Source organism: Erythrolamprus reginae, chromosome 6, assembly GCF_031021105.1.
Source record: "Erythrolamprus reginae isolate rEryReg1 chromosome 6, rEryReg1.hap1, whole genome shotgun sequence".
Taxonomy (NCBI): domain Eukaryota; kingdom Metazoa; phylum Chordata; class Lepidosauria; order Squamata; family Dipsadidae; genus Erythrolamprus; species Erythrolamprus reginae.
The window spans coordinates 41,841,119-41,856,433 of NC_091955.1; positions in this window are offsets into that span (position 1 = coordinate 41,841,119).

A 15,315-nucleotide genomic window follows, 5' to 3' on the forward strand; every position below is an offset into this window, starting at 1 on the left:
CTCTTTGTTTCCATGTGCCCTAGGTAAGCCTGCTTAATGATTCCTTGGTCGAATAGACCATTTGTTCTACCATACCATTACTGGATGGATGCCAAGGTGCTATGAGGCCATGGCGAATTCCCAACCCTGCCAAAAAAAACCTCAAAAGTGGCTGAGGTGAATTGAGGACCATTGTCCAATATGATGAGATCAGAATGTCCATGCGTAGCAAATAAGGCTTCAAGGCAGGTTATGACAGCAGAAGATGTCATAGATGGTAAGAGGCTAACCTCTAACCATTTTGAAAAGGCATTGCCCATGATAAGAAACATCTGATTGTCCATAGGTCCGGCCAAATCAATATGCAGGACCAAGGTCGATCCGTCATTTCCCATTCCCGAGGTTGAGCTTTAGGTGGAGCGGCTCTATTTTGTTGACATGGAAGGCAACTGGCAACTCTATGTTCAATATTGGAATTAATGTTAGGACACCACACACAGCCCCTCGCAAGGGCCTTCATCCTGACAATTGCCAAATGGCCACATGTCAAGCACAGGGCACCTCAGTGCAAGTGGAATGACTACACGATTTCCCCACAATAAGCACCCCATCATTATTGATAATTCAGAGTTGATTAAGAAAGGGAGAGAACTCCACTTGCCCATGATTCTTTGGCCACCCTCTGAGTACCCAGCCATATACAGTGGACAATATAATATCTTGATAGAGAGCATTGGCAAAGTCTGCAGCAGTTAAAAGCACCAGGGAATCCTGAATAGCTAACACCAAAGATGTTGGAGCTGGGTCTTCTAAAGTAATGGGCAGGGGACAATGACTTAAGGTGTTGGTGTGGCCTATATTCTTCCCTGGCTGATAAATTAATGAATATGGATAGTTGGCCAAGAAAACTGCCCACCTTGTCATACGAGGAGATAGTAGTTGTGGACTCTGCTAGTCACCAGCCAAAAGACCTAACAATGGCTGATGATCTGTAACCAATTGAAATGATTGGCCATACAAATAATGGTGAAAACATTGTACTCCTGCAACCAACGCCAAAGCCTCCCTATCTATCTGACTATAGTTCCTTTACTGCCTAGTAAGTGTTCGTGAGAAAAAAGAAATAGGAGCTTCAGTGCCATTTGGCAAACAATGACTCAAAACAGCCCCAACACTGTACGGAGAAGCGTCACACGTAAGAACAAGTGGTAAACGGGGAATATTGTGCTAACACAGAATTAGAAGTGAGCACCTGTTTAACAGCCATAAACACTGCTGCTTGGATTGGACCCTACTTACAAACTGCCCCCCTATCCAACAACCAATGAAGAGGCTCAGCAAGAGAGGCTTTATGTAGAATAAACACGGAATAAAAATTTAAAAGTCCTAAAAAAGGGCTGTAATTCTTCCTTAGACTGAGGAATTGGTACTTCTGTTATGGCTCTAGTCTTTGCTGGGATTGGATGAATTCCTGAGGTGTCGATAAGAAATTGTAAAAATTCTAATTAAGGTACCGCAAAAATACAGTTATGTGCCTTCAAACTAAGACCCACTTCCTGAAACTTTGTAAGTACTTGCCTAACCCTGTTTAGTAGTTCAATCTTCAATGAAGTAGTAACAATTACATCATCAAAATATGGGATTGTTCCTGCAGTGCCATACAATAGGTGCTCCATGAGTCCTTGAAATATTGCAGGGGCTATACTTATGCCAAATTGAAGGTGAATGCACCTAAAAGCACCCCGATGTGTAATGATGGTTTGTGCCTCAGCGGTTTGGCTATCAACCAGCAATTGCTGATAAGCCTGGGAGAGGTCAAGTTTAGCAAATATAGAACTCTCCCCCAACAAGTGCAATATGTGTTGTACAACTGGCACCGGGTATGCTTGTGAGGATAATGCCAAATTGACTTAACTTTTATAGTCTGCACAAATCTGAACACTGCCATCTGGTTTGATGGCAGTAACAATTGGGATTTCCCATGTTGATTGTTCCACTGGCTCCAATATGCCCTGTGCCTATCAATTTCTGCGTCAACGTTTAGGCGGAGAGGAAGTGGGACATGCCTTGATTTGAGGCGAACAGGCTGCACTGCAGGATTTAGGTTAAACAACACAGGGGACCCCTTATATTTTCCCAGTTCACCATTAAAAACATCAGGAAATTCCCTTGCCAAAATTGTTGCTATATCGGCTTTTTGTGTGGAGTGAATGCTGGTTATTAACAACCCGAATGCCATGAACCAATCAAGTCCTAGAAGTGTAGATAAGGGACTGTCCACCACCATAAGGGGCAATTTTCCACAATTTTTTTGTAACTAACAGGAAATTCTCCCCCGTCCGATCATAGGAATAATCTTGCCTTGATAATCATTTAAAGTTATAGCAGGATGTTGCAAAATGCTTCTCCGCAAACGAGGAAAGAAATGCAACAAAGTGGCAAAGGAAATGAGGGAGAACACCGACCCGGTGTCCACTTCTATACTGCACAGTGAGGAACCAAGAGTCATGGTTACAATTATCTTGTTAGGAGGAGATAAGGAAGTATTGTGAACATCAGAAGAAGAGGGCGTATTCTCACCATAGATGGAATTACATCGAGGCTGCCTGGAATAAGCTCTCCCTTGAAACCAATACTGGCTAATAGAAGTTGTCTCCCAGAACAAGTTCGCAGCTGATGGATGCTGGTTACGAGACTGACAGACTCTGGGACTGTGTCCTTTACAGCTGCAATGATGGCAGTCAGCATCAACAAAAGGGCAGGAAGCATGAAAATGCAACCCTCCACACCCTCTACAATGGGATGGTGGAGAACCCCAGCCAATCAATTGGCAGGGGCGATTTCATCCTTCACTTAAGCGGCACACTTCCTCCTCCTGAGAAATAAGTAATTCAATGTCTGGATGGAGAGGAGGAGGAGGGGTAGAGGATGAAACAGGCATTGTAACTGTAGCGTGGGCTGAAGCATTCATTTCTGCCAATTGGTTTGAAGCTAATTTGAAGGCCCTGGTTTCCGCAAGAGCAGTCTTAAACATGAGGGCAGGGAGAGCAAGTAAGCGTCTCTTTAATCTGGAATCTTTAACGCCGAAAACCAGTCTATCAAGCAAATAATCCTCTAGGTTGACAAATTCACAATAGAGGGCAAGGCGTCGTAAAGCTACGACATATTGGTACTCTCTCCATAGGCTTGGTTACGCTGATTAAAAGCATAACTCCGGGCAAATCACAATGGCAGAGGGACATAGTTAACAATTCATCCCAAGATACCTCATTTATAGACTTTGGGGCAAAAAGCGCGTGGGCCATTTCAAACATCTCAGGGCCACAAAACCCTAGAAAATGGGCTCATTTGGAGGCACCAGAAAGCTCCGTGTATTTGTGAGCAATAAGAAAGTTTTCAAAACGTGCCACATAAGAATCCCATGATTCGCCCTGGGAGTCAAAAGACTTGAAGGGTTGTGGAAAGTCCATAGTACTAACCCACACTTTTACAACTCGAGCGGAATCACATTAATTAATTGATTTTCTGCAAATATCTTTGCAATAAAATTAATATCCACAAGGGGGTAGTGATGTTTTATTTTTTAGTACTTTTTCTCTCATAACTTAACAGCCTTATTCAACTTAAGGGGAAAATCATGCTGACTACACAGAATGACTACTGAACATGTGCCTATTGTGTGAAACGTATATAGTCATATAGGACTATATTTATTTATTTATTTATTTATTCATTTATTTATTTATTTATTAATTATTTAGATTTGTATGCCGCCCCTCTCCGCAGACTCGGGGCGGCTCACAACAAGACACAACAAATCGTAACAAATCCAAATAAATTTAAATATTTAAAAAATTTAAAAAGAACCCCAATATACTAACACACACACACACAAACATACCATGCATAAATTGTACATGCCCGGGGGAGGTGTTTTAGTTCCCCCATGCCTGACGGCAAAGGTGGGTTTTAAGGAGTTTACGGAAGGCAGGGAGAGTAGGGGCAGTTCTAATCTCCGGGGGGAGTTGGTTCCAGAGAGTTGGGGCCGGCACAGAGAAGGCTCTTCCCCTGGGGCCCGCCAACCGACATTGTTTAGTTGACGGGACCCGGAGAAGGCCCACTCTGTGGGACCTAATCGGTCGCTGGGATTCGTGCGGCAGAAGGCGGTCTCAGAGATATTCTGGTCCAGTGCCATGAAGGGCTTTAAAGGTCATAACCAACACTTTGAATTGTGACCGGAAATTGATCGGCAGCCAATGCAGACTGCAGAGTGATGGTGAAACATGGGCATACCTAGGTAAGCCCATGACCACTCTCGCAGCTGCATTCTGCACGATCTGAAGTTTCCGAACACTTTTCAAAGGTAGCCCCATGTAGAGAGCATTACAGTAGTCGAACCTCGAGGTGATGAGGGCATGAGTGACTGTGAGCAATGAGTCCCGGTCCAGATAGGGCCGCAACTGGTGCACCAGGCGAACCTGGGCAAACGCCCCCCTCGCCACAGCTGAAAGATGGTTCTCTAATGTGAGCTGTGGATCGAGGAGGACGCCCAAGTTGCGGACCCTCTCCGAGGGGGTCAATGATTCCCCCCCCAGGGTAATGGACGGACAGATGGGATTGTCCTTGGGAGGCAAAACCCACAGCCACTCCGTCTTATCCGGGTTGAGCTTGAGTCTGTTGACACCCATCCAGGCCCCAACAGCCTCCAGACACCGGCACATCACTTCCACTGCTTCATTGACTGGACATGGAGTGGAGATGTAAAGCTGGGTATCATCAGCGTACTGATGATACCTCACCCCATGCCCTTGGATGATCTCACCCAGCGGTTTCATGTAGATATTAAATAGCAGGGGGGAGAGGACTGAGGCACCCCACAAGGGAGAGACCTCGGAGTCGACCTCTGACCCCCCACTAACACCGACTGCGACCGACCGGAGAGGTAGGAGCAGAACCACTGGAGAACAGTGCCTCCCACTCCCAACCCCTCCAGCCGGTGCAGAAGGATACCATGGTCGATGGTATCGAAAGCCGCTGAGAGGTCAAGAAGCACCAGGACAGAGGATAAACCTGTGTCCCGGGCCCGCCAGAGATCATCCATCAACGCGACCAAAGCAGTTTCCGTGCTGTAACCGGGCCTGAAACCCGACTGCTGGGGACCTAGATAATCGGCTTCTTCCAAGGACCGTTGGAGCTGGAGTGCCACCACCTTCTGAACAACCTTCCCCATAAAGGGAAGGTTGGAGACTGGGCGATAGTTATTAAGTACGGCTGGGTCCAGGGAAGGCTTCTTGAGGAGGGGGCGTAAGAGCGCCTCTTTATAGAGTATTGGAAAGACTCCCCTCCCCAAGGAAGCATTGGTAATCTTCTGGACCCAGCTCCGTGTCACCTCCCTGCTGGCCGAGACAAGCCAGGAGGGACACGGATCCAGTAAACAGGTGGCGGAACTCACAGCTCCAATGGCCTTGTCCACTTCATCAGGTGTCACCAGATCAAACTCTTCCCAGACAGGTGGACAAGTACGTGCCCCAGTCACCTCGACTGACTCGTTGTCAGTCGACTCTGTTTTCCAATTGGAGTCGAGGTCGGCCCGGATCTGAGTGATTTTATCAGCAAAAAACGTGTTAAAATCCTCGGCACTGCTCTGCAAGGGCTCCCCAACTCCCCCCTGGTTAAGAAGGGAGCGGGTCACCCTAAACAGAGTGGCCGGGCGGGATTCCGCTGATGTAATCAAGGCGGCATGTTATGCGCATCTTGCCGCCTTGAGCGCCACTTTGTAAGTCTTAATAAAAGCTCTTACAAGTGTTCCATCAGATTCAGACCTACTCTTCCTCCATCGCTTCTCTAGACGTCTCTTCTGGCGTTTCAACTCCTGGAGCTCCTTGTTGAACCATGGAGCTCTACGGGGTCTAGCGCCACGGAGAGGTCGCAAAGGCGCAATCCGGTCAAGAGCCTCCGCTGCGGCCTTGTTCCAGGCCTCCGCAAGAGACTCCGCCGAACTGTGGACGAGTGCCTCTGGAATAACCCCAAGCGCCGTCTGAAAGCCCTCTGGGTCCATCAGGCGTCTGGGGCAGAACATCTTAATTGGTTCCGCCTCCCTGCGGGGAAGGATTGGAGCCAGGAAGTCAAACTGTAGTAGGAAATGGTCTGACCATGACAAAGGCAAAGCTTCTAAGCCCCTTAGTCTCAGACCATTACTCAATTGCCCAGAAAGGAATACCATGTCAGGAGCGTGCCCTCCCTCGTGAGTCGGACCCTGTACTACTTGAGTCAGGTCCATGGCTGTCATGGTGGCCATGAACTCCTGTGCCAACCCAGAGGTTTCGCCAAGTGACGGCAGGTTGAAGTCCCCCAGGACAATAAGTCCGGGGAACTCCACCGCCAACCCGGTTACCTCCGAGTAGCACAGGCAGGGCTTGTGCCATGCAGCTGGGAGGCAGGTACGTGAGAAGCAAGCCCACCTGAACCCCTGTCCAACTTCACCCCAGTTATGCATCGGTTATTTAATTGGATTTATATTCCATCCCTCTACGAGGACTTGGGGTGGCTTACAACTTATAAAAAGACAATGAAAAAACATGTTAAACCCAATTCAACTTAAAATTAACTAGTCTAAAAACCTAAATTTGTTTCCAATCAATCACTGCCATTCACACAGCAACAATACATTTCATTCATCGGCCAGGGGGCAAGTAATTAATAGCCAAAACCTGATGGCACAAATGAGTCTTCAGACTCTTCAGGTGAGAAGGGTGGGGGCATTATGAATCTCCAGGGGGAGCTGGTTCCAGAGGGCTGGGCCCCCCACAGAGATGGCTCTTCCCCTAGGTCCCACCAAGAGACATTGTCTAGTTGACAGGACCTGGAGAAGGCCAACTCTATGGGACCTGCCCGGTCACTGGGACTCATGCGACAGGAGGCGGTCCTGTATATGCAGACTGCTGCTCCTGAGATTGCAGGTTGTGAGTCCCTGTTTGTAAACTAGACCTAGGCGTCCAGGTGGGCTTATTGCTCATGTACCTGCCTCCCAGCTGCATGTCAACAGCCCTGCCTGAGCTGTTCGAGGAGGTAGCCAGGCTGGCGGAGGAGTTCCCCAGACTCATTTTTTTGGAGGACTTGAACTTACCATCACTCGGCGAATCTTCTGGGTGAATCCTCTGGGCCATGACAACCATGGACCTGACCCAAGTAGTTGAGGGTCTGACTCATGAAGGGGGGCACGCGCCCGACATGATATTTCTCTTGGAGCAGCTGAGTGATGATCTGAGACTAAGGGGCTTAGATGTTCTGCCTTTGTCATGGTCAGACCATTTTCTGCTGCGGATTGACTTCAAGGCTCCAAACCTCCCCCACAGGGAGGCGGAACCGACTAGGTGGTTCTGCCCCAGGTGTCTGATGGACCCAGAGGGCTTTCAGAGGGGACTTGGGGTTTTACCAGATTCACTCATCCACAGTCCGTCAGAGTCTCTTGCTGTGGCCTGGAATAAGGCTGTAGCAGATACCCCTGACCAGATTGCACCATTGTGACCTCTCTCTGGCACTAGACCCCGGAGATCTCCTTGATTTACCGAGGAACTCTGGGTATTGAAATGCCAGAAGAGATGTCTGGAGAAGCGGTGGAGGAAAAATAAATCTGAATCTGATCGAACACTTGTAAGCATTCATATTAAGACTTACAAAGCTCACGGTGGCAAGATGCGCGTATCATGCCGCCTTGATTGCATCAGAGGAATCCCGGCCGGCCACCCTGTTTAGGGTAATCCGCTCCCTTCTTAATCAGCGGGAAGTTGGGGAGCCCTTGAAGGGTAGTGCCGAGGAGTTTAACAGGTTTTTCGCTGATAAAATTGCTCAGATTCGGACGGACCTTGACGCCAATTGGACAGCAGTGCCGACTGACAACGAGTCAGTTGAGGTGATTGGGGCCCATCTTTGTCCACCTGTCTAGGAGGAGTTTAACCTGGTGACACCTGATGAAGTGGACAAGGCCATTGGAGCTGTGAGTTCCGTCACCTGTTTGCTGGATCCGTGTCCCTCCTGGCTGATTTTGGCCAGCAGGGAAGTAACACGGAGCTGGGTCCAGGAGATTGTGAACACTTCTTTGGGAAGGGGGTCCTTCCCGGCTCCCTAGGAGGCACTTGTGTGCCCCCTCCTCAAGAAGCCTTCCTTGGACCCAGCTATACTCAACAACTATCATCCAGTCTCCAACCTTCCCTTTATGGGGAAGGTTGTTGAGAAGGTGGCAGTGCTCCAGCTCCAGCAATCCTTGGAAGAAGCCAATTATCTAGGCCCTCAACAGTCTGGATTCAGGCCCGGATAGAGCATGGAAACTGCTTTGGTAGCGTTGATGGATGATCTCTGGCGGGCCTGGGACAGGGGCTTGTCCTCTGTCCTGGTGCTCCTTGACCTCTCAGCGGCTTTCAATACCATTAACCATGGTATCCTTCTGTGCCGTCTGGAGGGGTTGGAAGTGGGGGGCCCTGTTTACAGTGGTTCTTCTCCTACCTCTCCAGTCGGTCGCAGTCAGTGTTAGTGGGGGGTCAGAAGTCAACCTCTAGGTTTCTCCCTTGTGGGGTGGCTCAGGGGTCGGTCCTCTCCCCCCTGCTGTTTAATATCTACATGAAACTGCTGGGTGAGATCATTCAGGAGCATGGGGTGAGGTATCATCAATATGCTGATGATACCCAGTTATACATCTCCACCCCATGTCCAGTCGGTGAAGCAGTGGAAGTGATGTGCTGGTAAGTAAGTAAGTAAAAAAATAAATATGGACTGTATATAAATTGTAGTCATAAGGAATGTATTATGTCATGTGATTATGTCTCATCCATGAAACAAAGGGACCTGATCTGGTTATTTTGAACTGTAGCTATCTTCCTGTAAGAAACAGAAGCTGTGAAATCATTTATGATCTGTAATCTCAGAAGCAATAGAAAAAACTCTAAACCTGTGATGCACTTCAAACAGCTACAGTTTTCATTTGATTTATATTTCAAAGTCATTCAATTTGCCAGTCTGTTTCGATGGTGTGATTTGATCAAAGCTTAATTAAAATGGTCTCACAAAATTTATCCCCCATATTTAATTCCTTGAATAATTTATATAAATAACTATGATTAACTTTATCAAAGGCTTTATACACATCTAGAAACATAGAAACATAGAAGACTGATGGCAGAAAAAGACCTCATGGTCCATCTAGCCTGCCCTTATACTATTTCCTGTATTTTTATCTTAGGATGGATATATGTTTATCCCAGGCATCTTTAAATTCAGTTACTGTGGATTTACTAACCACGTCCACTGGAGGTTTGTTCCAAGGATCTACCACTTTTTCAGTAAAATAATATTTTCTCATGTTGCTTTTGATCTTTCCCCCAACTAACTTCATATTGTGTCCCCTTGTTCTTATGTATTAAAAACACTTCCTTCCTGAACCTTATTTAAGCCTTTAACATATTTAAATGTTTCAATCATGTCCCCCCCTTTTCCTTCTGTCCTCCAGACTATACAGATTGAGTTCATTAAGTCTTTCCTGATACATTTTATGCTTAAGACCTTCCACCATTCTTGTAGCCCATCTTTGGACCTGTTCAATTTTGTCAATATCTTTTTGTAGGTGAGGTCTCCAGAACTGAACACAGTACAGTGTTCCCTCGATTTTTGCGGGGGATGCATTCCGAGACCGCCCGTGAAAGTCAAATTTCCACGAAGTAGAGATGCAGAATTAAATACACTATTTTTGGCTATGAACAGTATCACAAGCCTTCCCTTAACACTTTAAACCCCTAAACTGCAATTTCCCATTCCCTTAGCAACCATTTAGATTATTACTCACCATGTTTATTTATTAAAGTTTATTTAAAAAAATATTTATTAAAGGCAGATGAAAGTTTGACGATGATGTATGACATCATCGGGCGGGAAAAACCGTGGTATAGGGAAAAAACAACAAAGTATTTTTTAATTAAGATTTTTGAAAAACCGTGGTATAGCTGTTTCGCGAAGTTCGAACCCGCGAAAATCGAGGGACCATTGTATTCCAAATGTGGTCTCACCAGCGCTCTATATAGCGGGATCACAATCTCCCTTTTCCTGCTTGTTATAGCTCTAGTTATGCAGCCAAGCATCCTACTTGCTCTTCCTACCACCCGACCACACTGCTCACCCATTTTGAGACTGTCAGAAATCACTACCCCTAAATCCTTCTCTTCTGAAGTTTTTGCTAACACCGAACAGCCAATGCAATACTCAGATTGAGGATTCCTTTTCCCCAAGTGCATTATTTTACATTTAGAAACATTAAACTGCAGTTTCTATTGCTTTGACCATTTATCTAGAAAAGCTAAATCATTTACCATGTTACAGACGCCTCCAGGAATATCAACCCTATTGCACACTTTAGAGTCATTGGCAAATAGGCAAACCTTCCCTACCAAAGCTTCCCCTATGTCACTCACAAACATATTAAAAAGAATAGGACCCAGAACAGACCCTTCTGGCACACTGCTTGTAACCTGTCTCTGCTCAGAATACTCAACATTTACAACAAATCTCTGATGTCTATGCTTCAGCCAGCTGCAAATCCACTGAACTATCCAGGGATTAAGTCCAATCTTCACTAATTTATCTATCAGCTCTTTATGTAGAACCGTATCAAAGGCTTTGCTGAAGTCCAGATAGGCAATATCCATGGCACCACCTTCATCCAACACCTTTGTGACATAGTCAAAGAAATCAATGAGATTAGTTTGACATGATTTGCCTTCAGTAAAGCCATGCTGATTTGGGTCCAATAAGTTATTGTTTTTAGGTGCTGATTTATCTTCTTTTTGAGTAGAGTCTCCATCATTTTAACTACAACTGATGTCAAGCTAACTGGCCTGTAGTTACCAGCTTCTTCTCTACTGCCCTTCTTGTGGATAGGCACAACACTGGCCATTCTCCAATCCTCAGGAACATCTTCTGTTAACAGTGATTGGTTAAACAAATCAGTCAGGGGGGTAGCAATGACAAATCTGAGTTCTTTAAGAACTCTGGGATGGATGCCATCTGGACCCATTGCCTTATTTATCTTTAATCGTTCAAGTTCTTCTAAGACATCGGCTACTAAGATCTAATTTCAAAATTCCCAGTTTCCTTTTAGGAACAGTAGCATGGTGCATCACATTTATTACATTTCTTAATGGTTCACTTATCTTCCTACCCTTTACAAACCCATATTTATCTTCTTCAATTATTTTCCGTAAGATATTTTCAAATTTATTTGCCAGTATCTTCATAAATATTTTATAATCTTGATTTGCCAAACTGATAGGATGGTAGGACCCCGGATCTCTTAGATCATGATCCATCTTCAGGATGGTAACAATTTCAGAAATCTTCCATGTCTGTGGAATATCATGAGTTTACAATATATCATTAAACAATTTCCCCAAATGCAACAACAATTCATTCATATACGTTTTATAAAATTCTCCTCTAAACTCATCAGGGCCTAGTGCTGTGGCTTGTCTTAACCCTTTAATTACTCTAGCAATTTCATCCTGTGTGATTTCTGCATTCAAGACTATAAAAGTGATATATAAAAGAAATGAAGCATATGTAAGAGTGAATGGACAAAGCACAAAGAGAATTAAAATTCAAAATGGCACTAAGCGGTGCTGCCCATTATCCCCAATGTTATTTGCAATGGCAATACAGACATTAGCTAATAAGATAAGACAAGATAATACTTGGGGAGGATATAAAGTAGGAGAATTAGAAATGAAATTAAACCTATTTGCAGTGATGCAATCATATTGACCCAGACCCTGATGGAGATGATTAAAGGTATAAAAACTATTTTGCAAGAGTTTAAACAACAATTGGAATTATCGGTCAATATGGAAAAATCAGAGATTATGTGTTTAAACATAGGTCCAAGAGATCAGATAGAAATCAGGAAGAAATCAGGATTGAAGTTGGGACTAAAGAAAATGACATATTTGGAAGTTTGGTTATTGAGCAATCCAGGGAAAATTGTGGAGGTGAACTATAGACAGATATGGAGGAAAATGTTAAAACAGATGAGGAGTTGGAAAGAGAAAAGGTTAAGGAGAATGGCCAAAATAAGAGCATTAAAAATGATGGTAGTTCCCAGGAAAAAGTTCCCAGACTTAATTGTTGGGTTGAAGAAGATAAAAGACCAAGATTAAGGAAAAAGTTGTTAATAGCTAATGAAAAAGATGATGGATAGAGAAAACCTAGTTTGGAGCTGTATAGAGATGCATTTCAAATTGAAAGATTAATGGAGTTGCAACTATTCAAAAATAAATGGGTGAAGTTGGAAAAAGAGATGAATAGGATAAAGAATAGAGAAATAATATTTATAAGATGGAATAAGAGCAATCTAGATAAACTAATAGGTCTCTTGAAAGGGACGATGGAAATTTGGAAAAAATGACAGGGGAAACTAGGATTATACAAATCAAAATTGTCATTGTTATATGTAATAAACAGAAATTATGAAACAAAATTAGATAGGGTAATAGGAGAGTTGAAGGGAAAAGGGAAAACTAGGATAGAACAGTTATACGAGAAGGATGTAGAAATTGTATAGAATGGTGGCTGGGCCAAGGAAGATGGCTACAAATAAATGCAATATGTAAATATTTGAATGAAAGGGAGAATAAAGAAGCACTAGTAAGGGAGGAGATAGAGTTAGAGAAAATAATAAGAGAAAAAAGTGATGGCACCAAAATACAAGCAAGTAATATATATAAAATGTTATTGCAGGCAGATGGGTATGTGATCCAAGGATTGACTAAATGGTGGCAAAGTGAATTACAAGTAGATGTGCAAGAGATGAAGAATACAGTGGAGACTATAAGGAAAATCAAGAATACTGTATAAGGGTTAGAGAAATAAGAAGGAAATACTACATAAGTGATATCACACACCTGTTTAACTTGCATATTTTCAGCAGAATGTTAATACTTCTTGGCAAAGATGTTAAGATAAGGAGGTGTCCATGCATATGATTTGGGAATGCCCGGTAGTGCAGAAATTCTGGAAAGAAGTGCAAGAGGACATTACCGTATATACTTGAGTATAAGTCGACCCAGTTATAAGCCGAGGCACCTACCTTTGCCACAAAACATGGGAAAATTTATTGTCTCGAGTATTTAGAATAGAATAGAATAGAATAGAATTTTTATCGGCCAAGTGTGATTGGACACACAAGGAATTTTTCTTGGTGCATATGCTCTCAGCGTACATAAAAGAAAAATATACATTTGTCAAGAATCATGTGGTACAACACTTAATGATTGCCATAGGAGTTAAATAAGCAATGAAGAAACAATCAATATTAATAAAAATCTTAGGATACAAGTAACAAGTTACAGTCGTACAGTCCTAAGTGGGAGGAAAAAGATGATAGGAATGATGAGAAAAACTAGTGGAAATAGAAGTGCGGATTTAGTAAAAAGTCTGACAGTGTTGAAGGAATTATTTGTTTAGTAGAGTGATGGTGTTTGCGAAAAAAACTGTTCTTGTGTCTAGCTGTTTTCGTGTGCAGTGCTCTGTAGTGATGTTTTGAGGGTAGGAGTTGAAACAGTTTGTGTCCAGGTTGTGAGGGGTCAGTAAATATTTTCCCTGCCCTCTTTTTGACTTGTGCAGTATACAGGTCCTCAATGGAAGGCAGGTTGGCAGCAATTGTTTTTTCTGCAGTTCTGATTATCCTCTGAAGTCTGTGTCAATCCTCTTGGGTTGCAGCACCAAACCAGACAGTTATAGAGGTGCAGATGACAGACTCAATGATTCCTCTGTAGAACTGTATCAGCAGCTTCTTGGGCAGTTTGAGCTTCCTGAGCTGGCGCAGAAAGAACATTCTTTTTTGATGATGTTTTTGATGTTAGGTGACCATTTTAGGTCTTGAGATATGATAGAACCTAGAAATTTGAAAGTCTCTACTGTTGATACTGTGTTGTCTAGTATTGCGAGAGGTGGAAGGGTTTCTCCTAAAGTCTACCAGCATTTCTATGGTTTTGCGTGTGTTCAGTATTAGATTGTTCTGGTCACACCACAAGGATAGTTATTCAACTTCCTGTCTGTATGTGGAATCATCATTGTCTCGAAAGAGTCCGATCAGTATCATCTGCAAACTTCAGTAGTTTAACAGAAGGATCGTTTGAGATGCAGTCATTAGTGTATAGAGAGAAGAGAGTGGTGAGAGTACACAGCCTTGGGGGGCACCTGTGCTAATTGTAATTGAGGGTGGAAAAATATCAGACTACTGGTAACTTATAAAAATGGAAACCAATAAAATTACATCAGTTGAGGCATCAGTAGATTAAATGTTTTAGAATATTTATTTCAAAGAAAACCAGTAAACTAGCTCTGTAAGTTTAAAAGAGTGTAAACAGGTATATGTCCCCCCAAAGCAGGTATAGACAAAAAAAAATGCAAATACTTACCTCAATCCCCTGTTGCTCCTGCTGGTTTGGGTTAAGGTTAGGGTACCTGGCCTCTCCTTGCTTCAAAGAGATACAATTTCCCTATCTATTTACTATTACTGAACATCCAAAATATACTATTTAATTCTATGTATATATGCCATATGTGTGCATACATATTACACACAGGCACACAAAAATATACATTATCTACTATATAAACTGTATGTGTATATACACACAAAGACAGAGAGAGAGCTCTTGTAAAATTATATACATTCAACCTCACTTACTGTGATAGGAAAGACAAACCCAGAATCCACTTTCTGCCACATACTTAACCATAACTACAACATTGCACATGCCTTCAGATGTACTTCCCTAGCTTGCACATCACTCTTAGAGCTAGGAAATGTCATGGATTGAGTAAAATGTGGCGATTCTCACTTAACAATGTTTTTGCTTAACAACCAAAATTTTGGGCTCAATTGTGGTCATGGGTCTTTCTTTCTTTCTTTCTTTCTTTCTTTCTTTCTTTCTTTCTTTCTTTCTTTCTTTCTCTCTCCTTCCTTCCTTTTTCTTTCCTTCTTCCCTCCCCCTTTCTTTTCCTGTCTGTCTGCCTGCCTTCCTACCATCTTTCTGTCTTCCTTCCTTCCTCACTTCTTCAAAACATGAAATTGTTCAAAACCATGTACAATACTATTTTCAGAATCAGACTACAACCACAAATTCTTTTATAGCATCCGATTTCCATTTTGAGAGAGAAAAAGGTTTTCCAATCTAGGCAAATTGGTTTTTTGATTTTGGACAAAATTCTGGTATTTCTCTCATGCACCAAAAACGTTCTTAGACATGAAATTCGTCAAAACCCAAAATGGTTAAAAACAGCTAATACCAGTTT